Source organism: Rhipicephalus microplus, chromosome 1 (genome assembly GCF_043290135.1).
Source record: "Rhipicephalus microplus isolate Deutch F79 chromosome 1, USDA_Rmic, whole genome shotgun sequence".
Classification (NCBI taxonomy): Eukaryota; Metazoa; Arthropoda; class Arachnida; order Ixodida; family Ixodidae; genus Rhipicephalus; species Rhipicephalus microplus.
The window spans coordinates 46,342,475-46,349,519 of record NC_134700.1 but is presented as its reverse complement, the minus strand read 5'-3'; positions in this window follow the sequence as shown (position 1 = coordinate 46,349,519).

The following is a 7,045-nucleotide window of genomic DNA, read 5'->3' as shown; positions in this document are numbered from 1 at the left end:
ACGTGAGCAATGTTTGCACCTTAGCCAGCCGTGGCGGGGTGTAGCAAATCTCGTGACGTCATCAGCGACGGAATCCAATGACGTCATTCAACACCGACCACGAAAAACAGAACAGCTGCCTGTTTTGGTTTCTGTTTTGACTCGTCGTTTATTGCTGAATTAAAATTATTGGCGAGTGACTGTGCAAAATGAACCACCCTAGCTCTTGCAGGACTGTCAATACCATTTGAAAACAGTGTAGCGAAGCCTCCGAACTCTGAAATGGGTCGAATTCTCGAGTACATCCTAGTGGAGCTACCCAACAAGGACACCACTCGCGCTGTGAGTCCGTGCTTGGCCGTGACTCTCGCGATAGCGTATGATCGCTGGTTGCCGGCTAATAAACGCCTTGAATAATTTGTGGAGGTGCTGCGTTTCTTTTCGATGCCCTTGGAGCTTCGATCACGTACCTTACCATCTACCATGCCCCACGACGCCTCTCAGCAAACACCTCCTCCCATGCCCCCTCCTTGTCCCAGTGTCTCCAGGATCCGCGATCCACCCATCTTTACTGGCCTGGCGCCCATGGCACTGACGTGGAGGACTGGCTCGCTATTTACGAGTGCGTGAGCGTCCGCAACTAATGGGACGTGCATGGCAAGTTGACGAGCTTGGTGTTCTACCTTGCGGGCGTAGCCAGTTTGTGGTACAACAACCACGCGTCGGATTTTGCAACCTGGTCCGATTTGAAGACCGCTGTAATCAACGTTTTCAGCCACCCTGCCATGCGTAAGCTGCAAGCCGAGCAGCGCTTACGTGAACGCGCTCAGCAGGCTGGTGAGTCATTCACCAGCTATATTGAAGATGTCCTGGACTTTTGCAACAAACCCAATCACGCCATGTCCGAGTCTGACAAGATCCGAAACATCATGAAAGGCATTGATGATGATGTCTTCACGATGCTGCTCACAAAAAACCCCGGCACAGTGGCTGAGGTCACCTCACTGGCCAGAGCTACGAGAAGCTCCACCGGCAGCGTTCGATGACCCGTCGCTCCCCACCACTAGCTGCAATGCTTGCTGGCTTGGAGGCCAGTTGTGACCAAGTGGTGTTGATGGCAGACCTCAAGTCCTTCATCCGTAAGTAAATCACGCGCCAGTTCTCCCTCCTGCCCTTTGCCCACTTACCGGCTGTTCAACAATCACCACTACCCTTCTCCCTCCCATCCGAAGAGCGATTGAGCAGGAAATAGCGGAGGTCATGCCTGCATACCACCCCAAACAACCTCCGGCTCCTGCGCCCCTCAGTTATGCCCAAGTGGTCGCCAGGCTACCTCAAATCGTGCCAGCACCCGCCCCTCTGACTTACACCGAAGCTCCCACTCGACCTCCGTCCTTTGCGGCAGGTATGCCCGCTACGTATGTCGACGCGACCCATAAGCCTCAGCTTCAGCCCACCATGCAGCCTTTCCAGCCACCGTTCCGTCCACCGCCTAAGGCGACATGGGTGAGGCCTACCCCGGTGAACCGATGGCGCACAATCAACAACTGGCCAACTGGCCCATATGATTTGCTTGCGGTTACGTTGGTCACGTAGCACGTTATTGCTCTCGCGTACAGCCGGCTCGCATTTCTTCGCCTGTTGCTGGCCAGCTCAGCCGTCCTTATCATGATGAACCACCGTCTATGCCACCGCCGTCTCGCCCAGGTCCATCTCGTCGAAGGTCGCCGTCTCCACGACGTCGTTTCCTGTCTCTTATGCGGCCAAGTTCGGCTTCTTATGAGCGGGAAAACTACTCGTCGCAGTCCCCGAGGCAAGGACTGCGACGCTATCGCATTGTTAAAGCCCTCAGAGCTGCCCCTCGACTGTCAATGACGTGTTTGGGGACGGTGTTTGTGCTTCGGCTCTTATTGACACTGAAGCTGCCGTATCAGTTATGGACGAAAAATTTTGCCGCTTACTTTAAATATTGACGATGCCCCTTTCTGGGTTGTCCCTCCGTACTGCTAGTTACCATCGTATTCATCCTACAGCAGGGTGCACAGCTCACGTTGCCATTCAGAACGTGCTGTATGTCGCCCAGTTCATCATCATTCCGGTATGCTCTCATGACGTCATCCTGGGCTGAGATTTTCTCTTCCGCCAAGATGCCGTCATCCATTGTGCCTCCGTCGAAATTGAACTCTCACCCTTCTCGCATTTGACGCCAGATGACAGTCCCTCGACACTGAGCAAGATTTTCATGAAAGACGACACGACAGTGCCTCCGAAATCGACGACGGCTGTGTTGGTCTACTGCGCCGGTCTCTCCAACACAATTGCACTCGTTTCGACATCCGACCGCGCTTGTTGCAGGAAACGGATGCTTGTACCTTTGGCAACCGTGCAAGTCACCCAGGGCAAGGCCGCTATTTTGGAAACCAACCCATCTCCGTACACTGTTACCTTGCTTCGAGGGGAATGTCTCGGGAGAGTGGAACCAGTCGACGACGCACAAATCCTGGACGTACCCGATGACCCGCTTTGTCCCAGTTCGCGTACCATCAATGCTTTTTCCACTTCTGATCCGTCATCTGCTGATGTATTCAGCCCCTCCATTGCTGACAACCTTACGGTGGTACAGCGTTCCCAGCTTCTGGACCTGTTGCAAGAATATTGTTCTTCTTTCGATGTCGGGCGATGTTCTCTCGGTCGCACGTCCGCTGTTACGCATCGCATCGACACTGGTGCCCATCTACCTTTACGGCAACGTCCATATCGCGTGTCGCCTGCTGAACGTTGGGTGATTAACAAGCAGGTTCACGATATGCTCCGACGCGACGTTATTCGGCCATCGGACCGTCCGTGGGCGTCTCCTGTTGTTCTTGTTGTGAAGAAAGGCGGTTCTGTGTGGTTCTGTGCGGACTACAAACGGCTCAACAAGCTCACTCGCTAGGATGTTTATCCAATGCTACGCTTGGATAACTCGATCGACAGCCTTCAAGAAGCCGAAGATTTTTCTTCTCTCGATCTGTGCTCGAAGTACTGGCAAGTACCCATGGCTGACGACGCTCGACCGAAGACCGGCTTCTTCACACCCGACAGCTTGCACGAGTTCAACGTCATGCCATTTGGTCTATGTAATGCAGCTGCGACCTTTGAGCGCATGATGGACATCGTTCCGCGCAACTTGAAATGGTACACATGCTTGGGTTACCTCGACGATGTCGTGGTCTCTGCTCCGAATTTCTCCACTCATCTCCAACGTCTAAAAGAACTTTTCGCACGTGTGAGCAATGCCGGCTTGCAACTAAATCTGAAGTCCCGCTTGGCAGCACGGCAACTCACCATACTAGGGTACGTCGTGTCCAAGGACGGCGTTCTTCCTGATCCAGCCAAGCTTTGGGCCGTGGGCGACTTCCCCAAACTTGCGTCCGTCAAAGAACTGCGTAAATTCGTGGGCCTGCGCTCGTACTGCCGATGTTTCATAAGCAAACTTCGCCACGATCATATCACCGCCGACGAAGCTGCTTGTAAATAACGGGCCCCTCGATTCGTGGTTTTCCGAGTGTAACGACGCGTTCGCAAAGCTCCGCCATTTGTTGACGTCTCCTTCCACTCTACGCCACTGCGACCCTACGGCCCCAACGGAGGTGCAGACGGATGCCAGCGGCGTAGGCCTCAGCGCGGTCCTGGCGCAGCGCAAACCTGGATTTCCCAAATATGTCGTAGCATATGCAAGCCGTACGCTCACGAGAGCCGAGACAAACTACACTTTCACGGAGGAAGAGTGCCTGCAGACCATGCAACAGCATTATCTCAGTGCGGTCGAAAATACACCAGAGTTATCCTTTAAGGGGCCACTCACCATGCCCCTTAACAAAATTTCATTTGGCCGTGGAAGTTGTTCTGTGTCCGATGAGGAGCATTAGGTCACAAAAATTTATCGATCGGTTCATTACGAGCTCAGAAAACTTCTTTTTTGAAGCGGCCCAAAACGAGGAAGCCTATCCGATAACCGACCAAGAGGTCACGTGCGCATCGCGTGCTTGAACAAGCCCCACTCCCGAGCGTGCGAGCAGCGTTGTTTTGTTGAATAGCATTATTAAATGTGATGCATTTCTTAGCGAACTTCGGTGACTTTGAGCGTATCTATCTATCTATCTATCTATCTATCTATCTATCTATCTATCTATCTATCTATCTATCTATCTATCTATCTATCTATCTATCTATCTATCTATCTATCTATCTATCTATCTATCTATCTATCTATCTATCTATTGTCTATCTATCTAAATTGCTATGGATGTGATGGGTTTATTTACACTGAAATTGCCGGTGCTCAACCGTCACTGCCAAATCACCATCACTCGAGAGCATCCTACCTTTTTTTCTTGCTCGCTCTTTCAGTCCAGGTTACATTTTCCTCCAGGCAAGACGAAGCTCACCGAGCTAGTAAAAGCATGGTGTAACAATAGTTTAGGTGAGAGGAGGGCGCATAAGGGAGGCTTCGTGGGGAGAGGCGCATGCTGTTCTGGTTAGTAAACCTCTCCAGAGAGGGCGCGCTAAACTAGCCACCCACTAGCTGCTTGCTCTACCACCGCATTCTTGCTGTCCCTTCACACCACGCTGAACATGTCGTTGCTTGTTTTTCTGATAGTGCTCGCGTAAGTTGGCACTTCGATGTCCTTCGTTGTTCAGTGTACTAGTGTGCTTTGCGATGGCGAAATGCTTTGTACCCTACTGCAACACAGGCGATAGTTCGTGCAAAGAAAAGTTTTCGCTTTTTACGCCCCCGCAAGATCAAGCCAGGCTTGAAGCATGGAGGCGGGCGATCCCTCGCAAGGACCACGTCCTTCAACGGACAGGCCGTGTGTGCGAAAAACATTTCGCCCAGCATTTTATTTTGAAAGCGTGGTCTGCAGAAATTAATGTCCACGTTCTGATGTCTGGCAGCAGAAGACCAGGACTTTCAAAGGACGTCGTGCCATCTATTTTCGAAGGAGCACCTAGTTACTTGTCTAAGAAGATAAGGAGTCCTCGAAAACAGTCGAGGCGGCATGCTAGCGGTGCAGCTTCCTCTGCGAGCACAGGCGGGAGCAGCAGCGGGACCAGCAGCAGGTTTCAAACCGAGCAGCAAGCAGCAACAGCCCCAAATTCAGATGCTAAACTCAATAAAAACAGCGATGTCGTCGCGGCAAGTGACCCCGCCACATCACCTTTCGATGAAATGTTCTGCGCTGCAGTGACTTTGTGCCTTCCGACGCCATCGTGGGGTGTTCATCGCATTGACTTGTAAGGGTATCGTGACCTCGTGTTCCACGACGCCTCTCTGCTGCGCGCAAGTGATGGGTCATGTGCGTTTTTCAACAGAAAAATTGTGCATGTGAAATGTGACATGACTGTACAAGTGCATATATTTGGCAAGCCGGTTGATTGTAGGGCAATGGGTGTAAATAATTTTGCTGCAACGACATCGCAAAGTGAACATATCTTGAAAACGGTTGACAGTGTAGATGTCTGTGGTGGAGGACCCAGTTTGAAGGATTTTCCTTCTGTGGCTCCTGAGTCTGCTTTCATTGACTGCCAAAGCAAATGGAGGCATAAAAGGTGCCAAGTGTTGTTACCGAAGAGAAGCATATATCGTGCATGCAGCAGTCTCTTTGATACTCTAAGAATTCAGGCATAGAGGCAGGCTGCTCGAGCAGAACAACGGCAACCACTGAAGCGCCTCAGGCTGTCTGTGTCGCCTACCAAGAAACACAAAGTTGATGCCTTGCGTCAAGCAAGGTCCATTTTAAAGAAGGCACAAGCACGGCTACTGAAGCGCAACCAGCTAATTACTAAAGAACTGGAAGAAAGTAAAGCTGAAATAATGAAACTGCAAAAAAGGATATCAAAAACACACTCCAAGCTTTTGATATTCTACCGATGCAGTTTCTTCTTGTGCAAGAATGTATATCTGCAGCTAAGTGCAATACGAAGAATAACAGGCGCTCTACAGATGACTGGCTACACCTATGCCTCTTGCTTAACATCAGGAGCCCCTCTACTTACGCATTTTTACGAAGCAATAACATATTGCCGATGCCATGCACAACCACCATTAGAAGATGTATAAACATGGTGGGGGTCAAATGTGGTTTTGATGACAATTTCTTTAAAGCTTAAGATTAAATTGGCAATGAAGGCACCCTTTCAACGCAGAGGAATGCTTATTCTAGATGAGATGCAGGTCAGGAAAGAGATGACTGTAAACTCAAAGAACATGGCATATGCTGGTCTTGTTGACTATGTAGACCAAGGTGGACAAAGCAATGAGCTGGCTGCCCATGGTCTAGTGTTTGCTTTCGCCCCTTTAGCTGTCAGCTATTCACAACCAGTGGCAGTATTTGCATCAAAAGGTGCAACTAAGGGTACACTCCTTGCACAGCTGTTGCTTCAGTGCATTGTGCATTTAGAGCAGGCAGGAGTTGATGGTGTGGTCTGTGACGGTGAATCTACCATTAGGGCCATGTGGAAGCAGCTTGGGGTAAGCGGTGCTCTAGGACATGTCGTAAATGCTTTCGAATATCCCCTAGATCCATCCAGAAAAGTGTATGCTGTGGCAGATACCCCTAACTTGTTGAAGTATATTAGAAATTGTCTTTATGATAAGAAAATATTGAAATTATACGGAAAATTCTGAAGTGGACATGCTATGATGCACTTTTTCTTGCTGACACGAAAAACGCAGCGGAGCTTAGGACAAGAGTGGCGATGTGGGCTTGTTGGTGAAACATTTGAAAAACAGCTTAGGGTGTGTCCAAAGTTGACTTACTCTCATGTTAATCCATCACATATGCTCAAAATGCGAGTGAAGTTGGCCACACAAATTTTTAGCAACTCACTTGCTAAGGGCATTTCTTTCTATGCACGGAGAGGCACACCACGGCTTGAGAATGTGGAATCAACTGTGGAGTTTACTCTCCTAATGGATGATCTTTTTGATGCCCTCAATCATCGCTTTGCTGCAGAAGGCCTCACCCTTGAATGCAAAGACTTCCGTGTTCTAGAGTCAGCATCTAGGTGGCTTGATAGCTGG